General features: G+C 42.8%; 1 protein-coding gene and 1 pseudogene across 10 annotated transcripts in view; one reads left to right on the top strand and one right to left on the bottom strand.

The window, feature by feature from the left end:
• The window catches only part of LOC146658663 (CUB and sushi domain-containing protein 3-like), a 257048-nt gene that overhangs the window by 58688 nt on the left and 178289 nt on the right, over positions 1–20071 (top strand). The gene's annotated exons all lie outside the window — the stretch shown is intronic.
• LOC146658664 (histone H1 pseudogene) lies at positions 7251–8573 on the bottom strand (annotated as a pseudogene).

Genomic DNA, 20071 nt, shown 5'->3' with positions numbered 1-20071 from the left:
CAATAAGTAAAGCTACAGTGTATGGTAGGTGAACAAATGGTCACTGTAGCATTAGATCTGTTTAAGCATTAGTATTTTACCAGCAGTAGTTGGCATTTTCTCAAGATAATTTAAAAAAAAGTCACACATGCTTTATTAACAGTGCATTATATTTGTACTTTATTTTTTATATTGCATTCATTACATATCATACATCATTACAGAGGAATGTGTTTATGAAAACCTGTGGGGAGAAGAGGATTAGTGATTGGATTAAAAAACACCCAAACTTTAAAAATCCTGGAAATTAACATTAGAAATGTGACTTCAGCATTAGGGTCTCTAATACACTGCTCTATATCCCTCTCCATCTGTTTATCCATTCATATATCCATCTGATAACTCAGTTTATATGTGTGTAAAAATGCCTTTTTGATTCCAGGTTTACCAAACAGATGGTACGTACCAAAAATAGTAATTTTATTTGATTGTGTGATCAGTTCCCACGAATGAAGTCTTATAACCCTTTCTACACGAGAACTGTGGATTAAATACTGTAGTTGTTGTGAATGCAGTTATGTAACGGGTTTTTGTTCTGTTTTTAACCATAAAAATCTGTACGTCTTTGAAAAACATTGTACAACTACAGTGTCTCATGTATTTTTTAACAAATGGAAAAAAACATCAAAAGAAAAACCTACACATTTGACCACTATATTACTTTGGGGGGCATTATATTGACATGGTTTGAAACCACCTGTCTTTTCTATTCTGATGAGAGTTGTGGAGTGGTGTTGAGATAAGATGACAAGGAAATGTTGGCTGACATATGTGAATATAAAAAAATTATGTGAATTATATGCTATTACATTATCAGTCACTAAAAGTCAATGTTTATATGCTTGGTCCTTGTTTACAATTGACTAGCCAAAGGACACAATTTTTTTTTTTACAATTTTGGTGTTATTAATTTAATTCACACTCTTTTTGCTAGCAAACTGATTATTTAGAACAATAAACCCCCAAAACAAAACAAAAATAAAAAAACTAAGTACACTTTTCTTGCTTCTTTAGGCCTTAAGAGGATAAGTAGCAGCCAGACCTATCGTGTCTATAAAAGCAGACGTTTTGGCAGCTTGCTGGTCTAGAGCATTGTGGGAAAATCACTCCAAGGTCAGATCATGCAATACTCAACAAAAAAATAAATAAAATATGTACAAACACCTCATACCAACTGCCAAGCATGGAGGTGGAGAGGTGATGATTCGGGGCTTTTCTGCAGCTGTAGCCGTAGGAGTTTGCCATGAATTCCTCTGTATATTAAAGTGTTTTAGAGTCAAATGTGAGGCCATCCGTCCAACAGCTACAGCTTCACTGAAACTGGCTCATGCAACAGGCAAATGATCTTAAGTGCACCATCAAGTCTACAACAGAAAGTCTGAAAAAGAATAGGAGTAAGTGTTGCATCGACCCAGTCAAACTCCAGATATCAAGTCAACTGAAATGCTGTGGTGGGACTTTAAGAGAGGTCTTTAATAAACAAAAGGCAAAGGACTGTATGGAGTCCTATGAAGGCTCTTTTTAACATGTCTGTAACTGTCCATCCATCCATTCGCTTCCGCTTCTCCTTTTCAGGGTCGCGGGGGGCGCTGGAGCCTATCCCAGCTGTCATAGGGCAAGAGGCAGGGTACACCCTGGACAGGTCGCCAGTCTGTCGCAGGGCCAACACACAGGGACAGACAACCATTCACACTCACATTCACTCGCACATTCACACCTAGTGGCAATTTGGATTATCCAATTAACCTATCCCCACAAGCTGCATGTCTTTGGATGGTGGGAGGAAGCCGGAGTACCCGGAGAGAACCCACGCAAACACGGGGAGAACATGCAAACTCCACACAGAAAGACCCCGGCCTGATGGTAGAATTGAACTCAGGACCTTCTTGCTGTCCGGCAGCAGTGCTAACCACCGTGCTGCCCTGTCTGTAACTGCTCAACTTTTTTTTTTTTTTTTGTCTGTAACTGCTCAAGAAAAAAAAATTGCTTATTGTCCTGCAAACTGGTTTGAAAGAAAAGTACAATTTAGCCACGCTGGATGTGTGCTGGAGAAACACTGGGAAGAAATTCGGATTCTCCAATAAAACTGAAATATATCCCAGAAAATGATGTTAAAAAAAAACCTACAGGATGGAATAGCTCATTACAGTGGTTAATGACAACTTACAGTTTATCTTTATCAAAAAAAGTCCTTCCAGGTATCCTCAGAATATAATAATCAGACTCTGTCATTGAGAAGAAGTGGGTAGACCTTGTAATTTCTAGTGCGTGGCTTCTTGATTGATATTTACCGTAATTGTCGGGCTACAAGCCGCTACTTTTTGCACAAGCTTTGAACCCTGCGCCTTTTAGTCAGGTGTGGCTTTTCTATGGATTGTCCATGATTTTTGTCATATCATAAGACGATTTGTTTTGTTTGTTCCGCTGTTGTACGGCACTACGTTGCCTGGCGGAAGGGCATGTGATCAGACACACACTATCGGGGTTCAAGAGTGGTATGTTGGTCACATGTTCATCCGCCAGGCAACATAGTGCCGTACAAGTAGCGCCATCTCTTTCCTGACAATTCCCTTTGTGCATATTCTCTTACATATGATAAGTCATTATTGAAACACCTGCGGCTTTTAGTCAGGTGCGGCTAATGTATGTACAAAACAGGATTTTCCCCTGAGTTTAGCTTGTGCGGCTAATATTCAGGTGCGCTTTGTAGTCCGGGAAATACGGTAGCTTTAAGAAGGGGATAATGGCAACAAAGTGTTTAAAATATGCATATCCCTAGTTCCAAAAAGGTTGTAAGGCTGTGTAAAATTCTAATAAAAATAGAATGCAATGATTTCCAAAAAAACCCATCTTTTGTTCACAAAAAACAAATAAAAGAAAGACATTTTAAGAATAAAATGGCTCATTTTGAAATTGTTGGCAGAAACATGTCTCAAAAAATGTCTGAAAGAAGTTGGTAAGCAGCCATGTTTATCCGTCTTCTTTTAACAACACTCCATAAACATCTGGCAACTGAGAATGGCTGCTGTGTGATAGGTTTGTAGCTTGAACCCATCTGCTGGAACGTTGAAGACAATATAATTACACTGCAAGCAAGACGCAAGTAGGCAAACTTCTTCATGGTACTCGTGCACGGGAGAGACTGGACAGAGCGCCGTCCCTTCGCTTGACCCCAGTAGCTCTCGTCCGTTCTCCCATACACTGTCCTTTTAAGAGGTTACATGAATATGCATAGGTTCATTAACATACGACGTCTACATACAAACAGAGTACCTTGCCTGTGTGTGTGTGTGTGTGTGTGTGTGTGTGTGTGTGTGTGTGTGTGTGTGTGTGTGTGTGTGTGTACTGCTGATCAAAGGGTCAAACATCCTTGGTCAGGAAGAGGGTAGCCTCCCCCTCACCCTAGATGGTTCATCCTAGATAACACGGTGAGGAAATCCTGCAGTTCATCTAAACAAAGAGCACTTAGACTAGAACAGACGCAACTACGTTAATCCTACCATAAAACAATAAGACACGGTATGACCTCTCATGCTCCCAAAGTGCTGTCTAATACACACAAAGTTTGCAGACTATCAAGGATCAAAACCTCTACCAATCTACAACTAATTACAAAACTCTAAGCATATATAAGTAAATATTTCTAAGCATAAATGACAATCAACAATACAAATCTAACATTTCCCCCTTTTTTGACCTTTATGCTTGAAAAGTTCCCAGGTATGAATACCTCATGTCTGACAGTTTCAATGCAAACCTTTTTATACTCAGCATATGTCAAATCACCCTAAATTACTGAAAGGGTACACAGTTTAACAAATGTATTAGCAGTTATCCCATTCCTCATTGATCTCATCTCATGGCAAACTGCATCCCACAAACAAAGAAATTGTTAATTTAATAGTGAAAATAAGAAGATAACATTTCCAAAAACATCTCAGCTTGGTGGTGCTTCCTCCAGGTGTGCACATCACATGTCTCTCTGCAGAGTGGTTTGAGTTCTGCAGGGCGACATGAATGTCTCTTCTAGTTGTTTCGTTGTCCATAGGACCAGAGTCCAAATGTATGTAGAATAAACATTCAAACATACCAGTTGGTTTTGTTGTTTGTCAACATGGGTCTCAGCTATTTCCAAAGCTGCAGACCTCTCAGCACTCTAGTTTTATGGCCTCTTACCAGCCCCCATCACCTGACTTCAGACCTTCGTCTTGTGAGGGGGATATTTATGACTCCTTAATTGTCCACGCTCTGCAGAAAAGCTCTCTGTGGAAAGGGTGCTGGGTTCCGTCATCTTACTGCTGTTATGATCCCAGCAGCCTTCAGAGTGTCATCGTATGCACAGTACAGTGGCACAGCATTAGGTGATGTTCATAGGAAACTGCTGTCATCACCACCATAGCTTCTGGTTCCTGTGCTTTCACAGAATCATGATGTCATCCTCGAACTCCTTCTGCGCTGTCGATGGAGCTTGGCACGCTCCCCTCATCCCACGAGTTTTCATGTTCCAACGCTGCTGAAGGTTTAAGGCAGAGCACGTCGTACACCTTAGTTGTCTTCCTCAGCGTCAATATTGAATCTTTCATTTTATTTAAAATCTCCTGGAAGCTCAGTAGCACAGCCCTCTGTGTGATGTCTGCTGTGCTGAAGATGATCTCTGATCCTCCTGAAGCCTCTCTCCTGGCCTCAGCTCCCATCTTGTGGACGATCCTCTCCTCTATTTTGCAGGCAGTTTCATGGTCCTTGCTGTGGCTCCAAGGTCTGATCTCATGATGGGCCCCAACCAGCTTGACCTTTGACCTCAACCACTGCCTGGCTGTCAGCTATGCCTGGAATGGTTCACGCTTCTCACTGGGCCTCTGAAGATTTCTCAGGAGATTACTGCTGCACCTGTATTTCCTTGCTAAGAAGAAAAACTTCTATTTGGAGAGCATGTCAACAATCATCAAACCACATTCTTTAGTTCAGTGAACTTCACTTATAGGCCATCAAAGCCTCATCTGAACATGGATGCACCACTTGCATAGGTTTAATATTTGTAAATAAAACGGCTAATCACACAAATCACTGCAACAATAATAGTAAACATTGTTTAATGTTAATCCTGGACCCCACCTCTTGACGCATGGACACTTCTCATGCGTCAACTCACCAAACCTGGATCCCTGTCTTAAAAACTGGCTCCACCAGGAGCCTGCATACACAAAATCTGGAATAAAATCAAACTTCACACGTATAAACAATTATATCAAAAAAAGTAATACGCATTCAGCACGGGCGAGACAAGTGTCATGTGCAGGTTTTCTCAAATCATTAAATCACTATCATTACCATAATTCGCCTCAAACATGGATCATCCCATGTGCTCTGTTAACATTAATGTAATCAGTGACTTCTCTTAAGCAAAGTCACTCCACTCATATATTATTATTATGGGTTCAAAAGTGGCCAGCAAATGAGCCCATAATAAACTATTCCATAAACACCGTAATCTCTTATTTGTTTTACTCATGTCACTTGTCCGCTTCAGCTGAATCTACTACAGCATTCTCAAAGAAACAAACATTAGCAATACACATTGACTGTGGTCAGACGGAGGTCAGACACAGGTCAACAGGTTCCAGAGGTGCCATAAAAACACCATAAAGTTAGCTAACCCTAGCCGTGGAAAGAATGTCATTCACATATAAACCCAGAAATCCTGTAGTGGGAAAGAACATCAACCAGTTGTCCTGGTATAAATCGCATCATCAATTCACATGAAGAACTGGCATGCTGTAAGAAAAGAAAATGCAAATATTAGCGCTTGCGCAGGCGTATGCATACTTTGTCACAGATATCTCTGTGAGCACACAAGCTAGTGAATGACACACACATAGTAAATTCACAGACACAGAAAATGGCATTTAAAATGTTAAATCATCACGCAACCTCAAGTGTTGCTGTCATCTTTCTGCTTCTGTAAAGGGAAGCACACACAGACTCATCTGCACCTCTGCCAGGCGGGGGTCAACTTCACACAGTCGTGTTACATCAGTAAAGTCTTGTCAGCTTTTGTCAGCTTTTACCAGTCAGTCAGTTTGTTTTCCTTTCACTCACTCATTCATGCATTCATTCTTTCTTTCTTTGCTGATAGTGGAACCTATCGTCGCATTTAGTTTCCACTCTCAGCAAAATGACGTCATTTCAAAAAGAAAAAGAAGAACTTTAGTTTGGATTACATCGCTGAATCCTTTTGGACTGGGACTGTCATTTAATAATTGTCCCAAATAAGTAGCTTTCTCCAGAGTCCATTTAAATGTGGAGAACTCACTTGGCACAATTTTCTCGACGACGTGTAGCATTTTTAATTCCCGACGTGCAGATCTGCTTAAAGAAAAGAAATTCACAAGCAAAAATCAGTGCTTGTTCAAAAATGAAAAATAAAAAATAACAGAGATTATCAAACCAAACTCTCAGTGCACTGTGAAAGTATCAAAATAAAAAGGCCTTGTTAAGTCATGACACAAACTCCTCATCTCAGGAGGGTAAATCATACCATTAGCATGGTTCATCATACCATCATACTAATCGGCAGGCTCGACTTCACAACAAAAGAAAAATCATCAGCTAGATTCACTCCAAATCAACCATCAGCTGCACCACTCACAACATAAGCCTAATGTCTTCTTTAACTTATGAGTTTAATCACCAGGTCTGTGTTCTTCACTCATTTAGGCCACAGATCTATTTTATTCAGTTTTCCTTTTTTTCCTTCATCATAAAACATGTGACATGCTGTCATGCACTTCACAAAAGAAGTTTGTTCAGACGTATTCAGAGTTGTGTATCTAAATACAGGATTCACTCGCACATCAAAGCAGGAAACTCAGTGTTTTGGAGTCTCCACTCAACACACAACAACTCCAACACATCTCATTCACTCATACTAGAATTCAGTCACCTTTCATTAATCTAAAACCAATCAACTAATTTGCATATCAGCTATTAACCCACTAAGTTGACAGGACGACAGAAAAGCATGTTCAAAATAGTATCACAAAAGACAATTTCCCTCATACAGTAAATTACATGTGCTGCCTCAATCAAGCAGGAAGCTTCTCCCAATTTACCATTTTAACAACTAAATTTATTGTCTGATCACTGGTTGGTCAAACCAGGATCTTTTTTCCCACAAAAGTTAAACTGTTGTCCTGCAACTTGGAGAGTCAATTTTTTGCATTGGATAAATTCAGTATTTAATAACAAGTGTCTGCTAAATTGACACTATTTTAACACTGATGAAAGATAACAAGCTAATTTTCATTACATGTGTTTGTGTTATTAGGCAGGTCTAATGCATGTCTGTGGAGCTGCATCTCCAGCAGAGCATGTTCTTAAAGCTGCCTTTCCTACACACTTCTCTGCTATTATTTAATCATTTCTTAACTAATGTGCTATGAGTCTTCATGAGTCATTTTGTGTTTGGAATTGTTAGTAGGGTTAATGCATGTTCTGCTTGTGTGTGTGTGATTTTGTATATGTTTCTATTTTCGCAATGTTTCAGACTCCGTCTCAATTTTCCAACTTAAGCAGTCAGTTTTCTTTTCCCCAGGTTTGCTAACCCAAATTTTGATTTCCCACATTAAAAATAAAATTTGTGTTCTCACCACTCTCATTCTATTGTCCTCTGATGCGGTTGACTTCGTGCTAGTGGCTGAAGTGCTGCTGCTGCTGCCTTCCTGGGCGACTTCTTAGCAGCTGCTGCCGGTTTCTTGGCTTTGGCCGCGGCGGGCGTCTTAGCTTTGGTCTCAGTAACCCTGTTCATCTTGAAGGATCCGGAGGCCCCGGTGCCCTTGGTCTGCACCAGAGTGCCCTTCGCCACCAAACTCTTGATGGCGGTCTTGACACGGGCCTTGTTCTTGTCCACATCGTAGCCTCCGGCAGCCAGAGCCTTCTTGAGAGCGGCCACGGCTTTCACAATCAGCTCGCCCACGCTGAGGCCGACCTTCTTGGGCTTGGAAGTCATCGTCTTCTTCTTCTTGGCCTGAACCTCGGCGCAGGGCGTGTTTATGATGGAGCCTTTCCCACCACAGCGCTGGCACGTTGAACGCATCATGAAGGGTCCATTTCTTTCATGTCGCTAGCCGCATGTGGCTTGCCCGAGTCACTCAGTCCTTTTTGAGCATTTCAACATGCTGCCGCCGCAGACCCTGGCCTCAGATCCAGCAAGTTTAGCGCGCTGATCTCCAAAAAAGTCCCGAAAGCCAGAAAGACGTCAAATAAGTGTCTCGTGCTGAGCGCTCGAACAAAAACTCCTCTTCACGCCGCCATCTTGCTCGCCCCTCCGTGAAATTCAACCAATCAGACAGGAAGATGGGTTTGCTTTCTTCTTCTGCTGCTGTTTATCCACATTACTGCTGCTTGTTGGGACTTTTTTGCTCAGGACTTGATGCTGTCTCTTTATCATGTTATTGCTTTGGAGCTGCATTCCTTGTCTTCAGGGAGGGGTGAGAGCTTGCTTGCTTGTGAGGTTGAGAGACACATGGCGCTGTAAATAAGTCAGCCAGAAACTTGGCCTGCATGTTTCCAATGATGTTAAAATATAACTTTCTTCCGACTGCTGCATGTGGAAAATTGATTCAGGTCTGCTTTTCACCTGAAAGTGACAAACTAAAACATTTTCATTATTATCATCACTGCTTAATCAACACATATCTCTCTCTCTCTCTCTCGCTCTGTGTTTTTGTGAACAATCCTTTCTTAAAAGCAGAAAACGAAATTATAGTTGTTTTTTTGGTTGATCAACACAAAACCTTTTTCCTATGATTATTTTTCTTTTTCACTCTTTTTTTTCTTTTTTTTTCCGTTACAATAGCTGGTGACCTGCAGAATCACCGCTCTCACTCACAATCAAAGGCAATTACTTTTACACAGCGCACAAAAACACTGTGATGTCAGACACATTCACACTCACTTTTTCATCTGCATAAATAAATCATATGGCTGGAGATATGTGCCATGGTGATCCATAAGCATGATCACCAGTTTATTTAATTATTTTTAATCCAACAAAACAAATAAACAAAAACATGATGCTGATGTTATGAACACTCCACACACAAGAGTCAAGATTCAGGAAAACTGCCCATGGAAACGCTGCACACTCCAGTTATCACAGTTATCATAGCGCCGTTTCCCTCTCTTAGAGTAGTTCTCAGACAGCTCTCGATCTGATAATGTGTAGCCTGCTCATCAGCTCAGAAGAAAAAAAAAACTGCAACGCAACATCACACAGTAGTTGCTCTGCCCACAGCGGCAAAGTCTTACACTTTCATATTCAACTCAGCTTCTCCATCATGTACTTTTAGATGTTTCATACAGGGTTCAGCATATTAGTTGTTTTCACAGGTGTGCTCTACATCTCAACAATGGTTCATAATAAGACGACAGTCTTCCACACAGGTCAAGTGCCTCTATGCACTTCATTAGTTTAAATATTTATCTATATCACTTCACCTCACATGTCATCGTACTGAATTTAAGCAACCACAAGCGTAATGTAGATGACTTTTAACAACTATCCACCTCAATTACGTCTATGGTCTGGCACACAGGCTGAAGAGTTAACGTTTTGTGTCAGCAAGGGGTGGGGGGACAGCCACCCACCAGAGCATAGCTGCTGATGTGGGCTGGCCTTCTCCACACGCTCTTCAAGGCTGGTGTGTTTTCTGAAAACTTCTAACATTTTAATCTCTTCCATTTTTAAGCCTGCGATTAACCGCACGGCTCAGGTCCGCGTGAAACCCGCGTGACCGCGCTCGCGTGAACCCGCGCAGCTGTGGAGCCGTCGCTCCCTCTCTTTTTTACATAAATACTTTGTGCTGCCAGGAGCAAAGTCCAGCACAAACGTCTGTCTCCCTCCGACTCACTCTTGGTTGCTTAGAAACCCATGATAACAACAACAGTCGGTGTCACAGACCACATGTTCTGCTCCGCACACACCCACACAACAACAACAACGACGACGACGACAACAAAAACAACACAAAATAGGCCTATCGTCCAGCACAGTCTGGACCCCGCGGAACTTCTCAACGCCCCACAAAGTGGCGGAGAACTCACCTCTAGCCACACAAAGTAGCGAGGAACCTCTTGCTCCACAAAGTAGCAAGGAACCCGGGTATCGCTCCACAAAGTAGCGAACTTCTCAACGCCTCACACAGTGGCGGAGACTGCACAACCACACGGTTATAGAGTCGGGCTCTTCTCAACGCCTCACACAGTGGCGGAGACTGCACAACCACACGGTTATAGAGTCGGGCTCTTCTCAACGCCTCACACAGTGGCGGAGACTGCACAACCACACGGTTATAGAGTCGGGCTCTTCTCAACGCCTCACACAGTGGCGGAGACTGCACAACGACACGGTTATAGAGTCGGCCTCTTTAAACTTACTTGGCATTGCTTAGAGTGTAATATCAGCCCGAATCCCGCCGACCGTCATTCATCGAGGAGAAAAGACAGACCGCGAATCCACAGGAACTTCCTGGCTGACGTCAGTCTTTCAGCGTGCCTCTCCTCTCCTCGGTGAATGCGATTCCAGGGCTCCGGCATCGAAGGACCAATTAATGATAGGTTTGTAGCTTGAACCCATCTGCTGGAACGTTGAAGACAATATAATTACACTGCAAGCAAGACGCAAGTAGGCAAACTTCTTCATGGTACTCGTGCACGGGAGAGACTGGACAGAGCGCCGTCCCTTCGCTTGACCCCAGTAGCTCTCGTCCGTTCTCCCATACACTGTCCTTTTATTGAGGTTACATGAATATGCATAGGTTCATTAACATACGACGTCTACATACAAACAAAGAGTACCTTGCCTGTGTGTGTGTGTGTGTGTGTGTGTGTGTGTGTGTGTGTGTGTGTGTGTGTACTGCTGATCAAAGGGTCAAACATCCTTGGTCAGGAAGAGGGTAGCCTCCCCCTCACCCTAGATGGTTCATCCTAGATAACACGGTGAGGAAATCCTGCAGTTCATCTAAACAAAGAGCACTTAGACTAGAACAGACGCAACTACGTTAATCCTACCATAAAACAATAAGACACGGTATGACCTCTCATGCTCCCAAAGTGCTGTCTAATACACACAAAGTTTGCAGACTATCAAGGATCAAAACCTCTACCAATCTACAACTAATTACAAAACTCTAAGCATATATAAGTAAATATTTCTAAGCATAAATGACAATCAACAATACAAATCTAACACTGTGTTTTTGGGAGACGAATATTATCTCATTCTTGCCTCATACAGAATTCTAATTGACCAACATTTTTGGGTGTTCTTTGCCATAGTTTTCGTTTCATGATACACCAAATGTTTTCAGATAGTGAAAGCTCTGGAAGGCAGGCAGCTGGTTTAGCACCCAGACTCTTCTACTGTAAAGCCAAATTGTTGTAATAGGTGCAATAAGATGTTTATAATCGTCTTGCTGAAATATGTAGGCCATTCCCTGAAAAAGACATCATCTGGATGGGAGCATATGTTGCCCTATAACATGTATATACTTTTATGGGGCCTTTGCTAGATGTATAAGCTGCCAATTCCATAGGCACCAATGCACCCCCATACCATCAGAGATGCAGGCTTTCAAACTGAGTGCTGATAATGAGCAGTTAACAAGATTTCCCTTCTCCTCTTTAGTCTGGAGGATGTAATGTCTGCGTTTTCAAAAAAAGAATTTCAAATTTCATTTTGTGGGGCCACAGAACAGTTTTCCACTTCCTCACAGTGCATTTTCAATGAGCTTTGGCCCAGAAAGACAGCAGTGTTTCTTTATCATATTTACATATGGCTTCTTCTTTGCATGTCAGAGCTTTAACCTGCATTTGTGGATTGAACTGTGTTCACAGAAAATGGTTTCTAAAAGTGTTCCTGAGCCCATGCAGTGATTTTCATGACAGTAGCATGCCAGTTTTTAATGTAGTGCTGCCTGAGGGTTTGACGATGAGGGGGCATTCAATATTGATTTTTTAGCCTTGTGCCTTGCACACAGAGATTTCTGCAGATTCTCAGAATCTTTTGATATTATGTACTGTGGATGATGAGCTGTTCACAGTCTTTGCAATTTGCATTAAGTCACATTACTTTGAAATTGTAACATAATTTACGGACTGTTTTTTGGGGGGGCTAAACCTCTGTATATCTTTACATCTGACTAACTCTGCCTGTCTAAGATGCTCCTTTATATGGAATCAGGTTACAAACCTCTTGCCAATTAGTTCCAGAGGTTCAGCCCAATGTTTCCATCCAGGACATAAAAAAGAAAAAAAGAAAAATCATTTGTTATTCAAGTTCAGTGCCTTAGATCACTCACTGTGAGATTATTTGAAGGGTACAACATTTAAATTCTGAGTTTTAATTTAACTTGGGTTACATTCATAAAAATGACTGTGTAGTAGATATCCCATTAACACAGCACTCAAAATGTAGGAGTTCAGAAGTAACTGATAGCTACATGTCATATTTAATGTTATGTGAGAATCTTTTTCTTCTTTTACTATAGCCACCTTTATCTCACGGTGGAGTCTTACTGCGTTTAGATTGGTCTAATGTATCTTAGTCAGAGTGAGATCAAGTGATTAAAGAAGAATATTCACACAGAGGATCTGTTTGATTTGCAGATATGTTTATGGCTCATGTTCAGCTGAATATTAAAAACTGTCCACAGCTGAATATTAGCATGATCCCAACACTCTGGTGGCAGCACCCATATGAAAAAGATAATTAAAAATGATGATTTATACTGGAGTTTTTGCATTAGTTAAGGCTGTTTTTGTAAAAGATTGTGGTCATAAAAATAATTTGATAAACATGCAATATTTGTCTATGAAAGGTTAATCACCTAACAAAATGTGCAAGGAAAAACAGGAAAGCCAATAAACTCTGATCTTTACAAAGACACCATGCCTACAATAACTTATTTTCTTTTACCGTAATGTTTAACAACACTGTTATTTCACAGAGAAGCTGGTCTGATATCAAGCATATACAAAGTACACCAGCAATATATAGCAGTAGCTATGCACAGCCATCATTAGAGCCAGATTTTCAACATATCTTGCAGATAAAGCACTGACAGCTGACACAGTTAGTATTCACAGGCAAAGCAAGGGAATCAACTAATTAACTAACAACTAATAATCAGCTAATGTGCATTTAGTACTGCTGTTTGGAGGCAGTGCATGAAAAAGTATGTGTTACTTGTTGTTGCACTCATGCATAGTGCCTGACAATTAGAAAAACAAAATTATAAAAAATATGCCACTGGTGTAGTAGTTCTCTTTCATAGCATTTGTTTCGTGTCTCACTATGGGAACGCCTCCTGCGTGACCTCATCAGAAGCTCAAATACCATTACGCCAGCCCTTACAGGCTGGCTAGGTGACGCCCATGTCAGGAGGGGCCAGTGCCTCCCTATATAATAGGCTGACATAGCATCCGATGTCATTCAAAAACCTCTTCTCGCTTCTCACAGAAGCCTGTAGACAACTGTGCTATTGGGTGTTAAAGCTCAACTGTCCACAGACTCGAGTGAACAACTCAGTCGCTGGGCGCTTTGTTCCCAGCTTTTCAGTTGTCCACTAGCATACAAGCAGTAGTAATACTGTTCTGTAGCTAGTGCTGGTGCCAAGTTGCAAGTAGCAATACCCTTTGACGCTAGCGGTTTTACACATTAGGTAGCAATACCTGTAGAAAAGTAGCAACACTTTTCACCCCACGTTATCGAGGAATAGCAATATTCTCCGCACTCAGTGTCAGTCTCGTTAACGTGTGCAACCCTCTAGCTAACCATGGCTACGACTGCCAACGAAGTTGCAAAACTCTGTCCTTGCGGAAGAAGATTTCTGCCTGGGATACACACCCCGTGTGTGCGGCATGCCTGGGTTTATCTCACGCTCAGGCTGCCTTGACGCCCGCACAAGACTGTATCCACTGCGCGGCTTTCCCACGCAAGCTACTCCACCGCAGGCTAGCTCGCCAGACTAACCTGTTGGGTGGCGACCCTTTGCTGTGGGAGGCTGCTGCGGCGCAAGGAGAAACTGAGATGCCCGATGATTTGGCCGCAACGCCAGGGCCGAGCTGGGCAGAGGCAGACCCTCAGCCCATCGCGGCCGCTTTCCTGTCGCTGGAGGCACACGGAGATCGTGAGTTTTTCCCCGATGCTGGAGTCACCTGGGGAGGAGATGCCAACGAGGACGGAGATGAGTCGGCTAACTCGGAGCTCCTGCTGTCTGACAACGGCGAGGAGGAAGATTCCACCTCCCTGGCTAGCATCAGCTGGGCTGCAAAGCCCTCGGCTACCGGCGAGCTTGAAAAACCGACATCGCCATCTCCCCTGGATCTCGACATGCAAGCGTGCGGCTGCTAGCCTCAACATCCCGTGGCCCGCCATACAAACAGAGGTTGTAAAGTCTCATTTTGACGGAAAGAAATTGCCGAAGGCGAAAAAGATGGGGAAGCATGTGTTGCCTGTTTTCCCGGAGCTACTCGATGAGATAGCGGTGACGTGGAAAGCAAAACCTTACAGTGAGAAACACCCCATTGTGGGGAGCTCCCTGCTGGATTGTGAGGCGATGGAGTCTATCAACCTCCGCCATCTTCACCCGAAGACGTCTCTGCCCTCATTGGCCCCATCTCTCCCCTCCAAAGCAGACCGCTTCCAGTCTTACAGCCTTACAGATAAGTGCTACAAAACAACGCCTCCTCTATGCTAATGGCTTGAGCTAGAAGAGGACATGACAACTAAACCAGATACTACAGTGTGGGAAGAAATCTGCGTTATAACTGACCATGTCCTCCGCCTCCACAACTGGGAGAGCCATGGGCCTCATGGTTCTTCAGGAGCAACCACGCTGGCTCAGGCTCACCAACCTGACGACCAAGGAGAAAGAGGAACTCCTCGACACCCCTGTCGTCCCTCAAGGTCTCTTCAATGCGGCTGTTACAGCCATTCAGAAGAGATGTGAGGAGAAAAAGAGAGATGATGAGGCTCTGAAACTCTGCCTGCCGAGGAGGGCCCAGCACGCCACACTAGCAGCACCGCGCCAGTCATTCGCGTAGGCAGCGTCTTGCCCCGTCCCCGCTTTAGGGTTCCCAAAGTGCCTAAGACGCAGGCAGCCCCCCAGGCTGCCGGGGCGCCTAAGAATCCATGGACTCGGAAACAGTCTCCCCAGGCCAGACCTCAAGTGGCCCCTCCTCCTCCCCCCGCTGTCGCGATCGTGAGGAGGAAGAAGCGGCCGGCCTGACAGCCTCTCCTCTAGGCGGGAGCAAACCCAGTTTCCCCCCTTCATGGGCCGCCCTGCCGCCTCCCAGCTCCGTTCCAGAGCAAGTTCAACGGGACATGTTCCACACGGAGTGCTTAACTCAGGCCGGCGTTCCTGTCACCGGACCCGCCAGAGGGAAAGAGAGCCAAAGTTCGCAGTGTTGTTTCACAAGCACTTGTTTCGTGCATTCTGTATTAAAAAAGCCCCGACACGCGCATCTAGGCAGTTTGCCGAGGGCGCTGTTGAGTGTTGCAAAACACATGAAAAAAACGGAGCAACGTCTGCCATAACGCAGCCCGTGGAGACTCGCGTTTCCACGGCTGTGATGATGCAGATGAGCCCGTGACCTCGTTCGCCTATGACAGAGGTGATGGGACACCGAAATGGCGTATGTTTCGCGCTGCGACCACAAGGGGGTGGCAAAACGCCATCTTCGGTGGAGTGGCCAGTGAGGCCGAAGGTTGTCGGCACATGTTCCCCTATAGAACTGCCGGCCTTTTGCCCACCGCCTTTCTCCTCAGAGGAGCAACAGCGGCTGCATACCTTGTGTCCAGTCTGTGCTCTGCGCATTTAAATGGACCGAAACCAGAGTGTCAGACAAAGTGACCAGCTGTTCGTGTCCTGGGCTAAACCACATATGGGAAAGCCTGTGTCTAAACAGCGCCTCTCCCAATGGATAGTAGGAGCAATTGCCCTGGCCTATACTAGCAGGGGCCTTCAGCCCCCTGCTGGCTTGCGTGCGCATTCCACTAGAGGTCTGGCAACCTCATGGGCTCTCTTTAGGGGACTTTCTATTCAGGAGGTGTGTGCAGCTGCATGCTGGACCTCACCTAATACATTTGCTAGGTTTTACAGGTTAGATGTGACGGCACCTAACCTAGCGCATTCAGTCCTCAGTGCAGGCTCTTCCCGGGTGGGGGCTTCTCCCCTGTGAAGTGCTGTTGGGGTCAGTTGTCATCTTAACAGGCATGTCTGGCAATCCGGGAGTCAGTATTTCTCCCATAGTGAGACACGAAACGAATGCTATGAAAGAGAACTTAAGGTTATGTATATAACCCCGGTTCTCTGAGTAGCATGAGTGAGTGTCTCACCAGACCGCCCTCCTTGCTATGGAAGCGAGGAAGAGGTGGGCTTGTTTTGAATGACATCTGAGGCTATGTCAACCTATTATATAGGGAGGCACTGGCCCCTCCTGACTTGGGCGTCACCTAGCCAGCCTGTAAGGGCTGGCGTAATGGTATAGGGCTTTGGAGTTGACGTCACGCCGCAATGCATTGTGGGAGCGCGGCACCATTTTCGGGGTCTACGAATCAAAACAAACACACTGTGTTGGAACGACGATTACAAGATGCTTAAAAGCAGCTCAAAAGAGAATGGACTGTATAGAGACCGATTTCGTTCAGAGGCGAAGCGGCGGTACCTGCAGAAAATAGCGTGCATAGGAAATGTGGACCCGTATGAAATACGCCATACAAGTCGTCATTCAAACAAAGGTAAGTCAGCTCGAGTACTGCGAGTAAAATGCGTTTGATTTCCCTGCAAACATTCACATTAGTGCAGCATAAATTTATTCATGAGGGGAAATTACAGTGAGAACATGTGGAGGCTGTTAGGTGGATAACATAGTGAGTTCAGTGCATTGATGTGACATTGTCCTGAAGGATTTAGTTATTCTCTATGGTTAAAGAAATTGCAATGATTTATTAATGTTTATTATAAATAATCCTAATTATGCATCTTGCTTCCATATTTGTATCTTGTGTCACTAAAAATACATTTTATTTTAATTTTATACATTGATTAATGACCTGCAGAATCTCCTTATCATATTAAGTGACTCTTAATTGTCACTTTATGCGTTCTCCATCTCTACAGTGATGACATCCTTGCATTACATACTTTAGGTTCATTTTCTGCAGGCAGGTTTCTGACAGAGAACAGGCAGATTTACACTATAACATGTAGATGGACACACAAAGAAATGAAAAATTACATGTATGTGCTAACTTTCTAAACACTTTGTTACATTTATGATAAAGTAGATAAAACACATTTATGTCGGCCTTGGCTCATAGTTCTTGTCTTTAAATGAACTTTGTGTGTGTTTCAGGTACTGCACTCTCAAAGACTGAATGAACCAGCATTGCAGCGATGGGTCACTGTGAGCATCACAGGGAAGGTTGAAGCCGCCCACTGCACCTGTAAGGCCGGAGTCGCGGAGACCTGCACCCACGTCACTGCTCTTCTGTTTAAAGTAGAAGCAACAGTGTTGATCTGTGGCACAAGGACTGTTACAGATGAACCTGCATACTGGGTTTTGCTGGGTAATGTGACCAAGATACAGCCAGAGGTTGGCCATAAGATAGACTTCTCCTCTTCAGCTGCCCAAAAAAAGGCTCTTGATCAAAACATAAACAGACCATCCGTAGTGACAGGTAAAAGGAGCCGTCCTCAAAAAAGAAAAATCCCACCTGCTACTGTGGAGGAGTTGTCACTGCTATAATGCCATAATGTTTTATCTAGGGGTCTAGATTTATGCCTGTAGTGCACTGGTGTGTAAATAATTTGCATTTCCTGAATATGTACTGACTGAGTATCACTGTTCAAAAGTTGAATAAAGAAACAAACTAATTTTTGCTCTTTTTTTTTTTTTTTTTTTTTAAATAAAACCACTTTATAGAACATGACATCAGTTACAATGTAAAATCATCTATAGTTTACAAATGACAAAATGTTTACATAAAATCATGACAGTGTTTACATGATATCACCCACTACTAACATTACTTTATTTACTGTATCTTTTGAAAAACATACCGGTATTTATACAGCACAAGACTTAAGAATATTTAACAGGAGCAGGTTTCATTTTCCCCTGGTTTTACTACCACACTGTTCACCAAAACGCAGCAAACCTTCACCATCTTATCCAGAAGGGTCACCTCTTCACCCTCACATGGAAGAAGTAATCTGATTGGCATGGTGGTATGTTTGAAGCAGGTCCCTTGTGTAGTGCTGGAACCCAGTCATGATGTTTCATCCATTTCATAGGCTGGTTTGCTGCAATAATGCCAAATAATTAGCAACTCTAATAAATAGAAGGTAGTTCTGCAAAATCACTCAGTAGGATGTTTGTTATAATTTGCTATGAGCTCAGAGTGCATCAAAAATAAAACTAATAGGCTATAAAGAGTGATATGAACATATTTAGAACTTACCGGAATGAAAATGTCAGGAGCATCAACAGATATTTGGAGATGGAAGAGAACTGGATATCAGCTCGTCTCACAGCTCCTATCCAGGCTAGACGCCTTCGTTTGGTAACATCGATACACGAGCTGCCTCATGTTGCTTCCAGGTTGGGAAAGAATGAAAAGACAAACCCTTTTCAAGCTTATTCTCTTGGGGGTCGTGCGATCGAACATTGCAGCGGACCACACAGCAAGAACGAACCATGACTATGCTTTCGCTCCTTTTTCACTTAGACCCCCAAAATGGCGGATCGGGCCAAAATCCTTTCCACGCCCACCCCCGTGACATCACGCTCCAAAGCCCTATTTGAGCTTCTGATGAGGTCACGCAGGAGGCGTTCCCATAGTGAGACACTCACTCATGCTACCCAGAGAACCGGGGTTATATACATAACCTTAAGTTACAGTCTGCACTGTAGACTGCTGTAGATTTTGCCATGTTGTTAGTGTTTTTCAGAGAACACAACAGGGAAGACGACTGAATTAATGGAGTAATATAGATAAACATGACTTTTCTTTCTGTCAGTCAAGGGCTTTTGTTAATACTTGTCAATACTACGAATTTTAGACGCTAAACTTGATGCTGTGATGATTTCTGTGATAATGAATTTATGAAAATGATGCCTACTAAAAACCAAAGCAGCCATTAAAAAGCATACAGCAAAAAATATTATAGTGTGAAGCTGCAATGCCTTCTTTCATGTCCCAGTTTTTATTGTCTTGCTTTTTCTTTTCTTTTAGATTGTACTAATGTAGTTTTTTTTAATATGCCACTATTTGATTGCCACTTTCAGATATAATCATGTTATTTAATACATTTTCAATGTGAAGTGATAGAGAAGACTGCAGTACTCCCTGGGCAATATATTTTATTCTATTCTCATATGAAATTCACCTCATCAACCAGAAGTAAACATCTGAGTAGCATTTGCATACAAAGTTTGCTGGTATTGGCTTGCTGTTACCAGAGTATGTAGCTTGTTGTGCAACTCCTAATTTTACTTTGAGCCTCTAATGGAATATAAAATAAAAACCTAACACAGTTTTCTCTTTCCACCAACATACACCTGCCAAATGCATCACATTTGTGCAATAGCAATAATACCAAGTGGAATACACTTTTCTGGCATCATTGTATTATACTCAATTGTATATAGCATTTGTATTCTATTTTATTCGATTGTATATAGTATTTTATTTTATTCTATTCTATTGTGTACAGTATCTCATAGATATATTATTCCAGTGTTTTTTCTCTAATTTTTCTATGCAACTTTGCACTGTCCACTGCTGTAACAACACAAATTTCCCACATGTGGGACTAATAAAGGTTATTTTATCTTATCTTATTTCAGAACGAAGCATGCATCTGCAAGTGATGAGATGCTTGCACTTTTGTTTTAGGGACTTTGCATAAGGAAATCACCAGTTTGTTCCACTGTATTCAAGAACAGGGTATAGCAATATCTCCAAATG

The sequence above is a fragment of the Rhamphochromis longiceps genome, linkage group LG11 (genome assembly GCF_057381845.1).
Source record: "Rhamphochromis longiceps isolate RC_006_pf linkage group LG11, R_longiceps_female_GT1.1, whole genome shotgun sequence".
NCBI classification, from domain to species: domain Eukaryota; kingdom Metazoa; phylum Chordata; class Actinopteri; order Cichliformes; family Cichlidae; genus Rhamphochromis; species Rhamphochromis longiceps.
The sequence above is the reverse complement of the archived record's forward strand: the minus strand, read 5'-3'. Positions and strand labels throughout refer to the sequence as shown.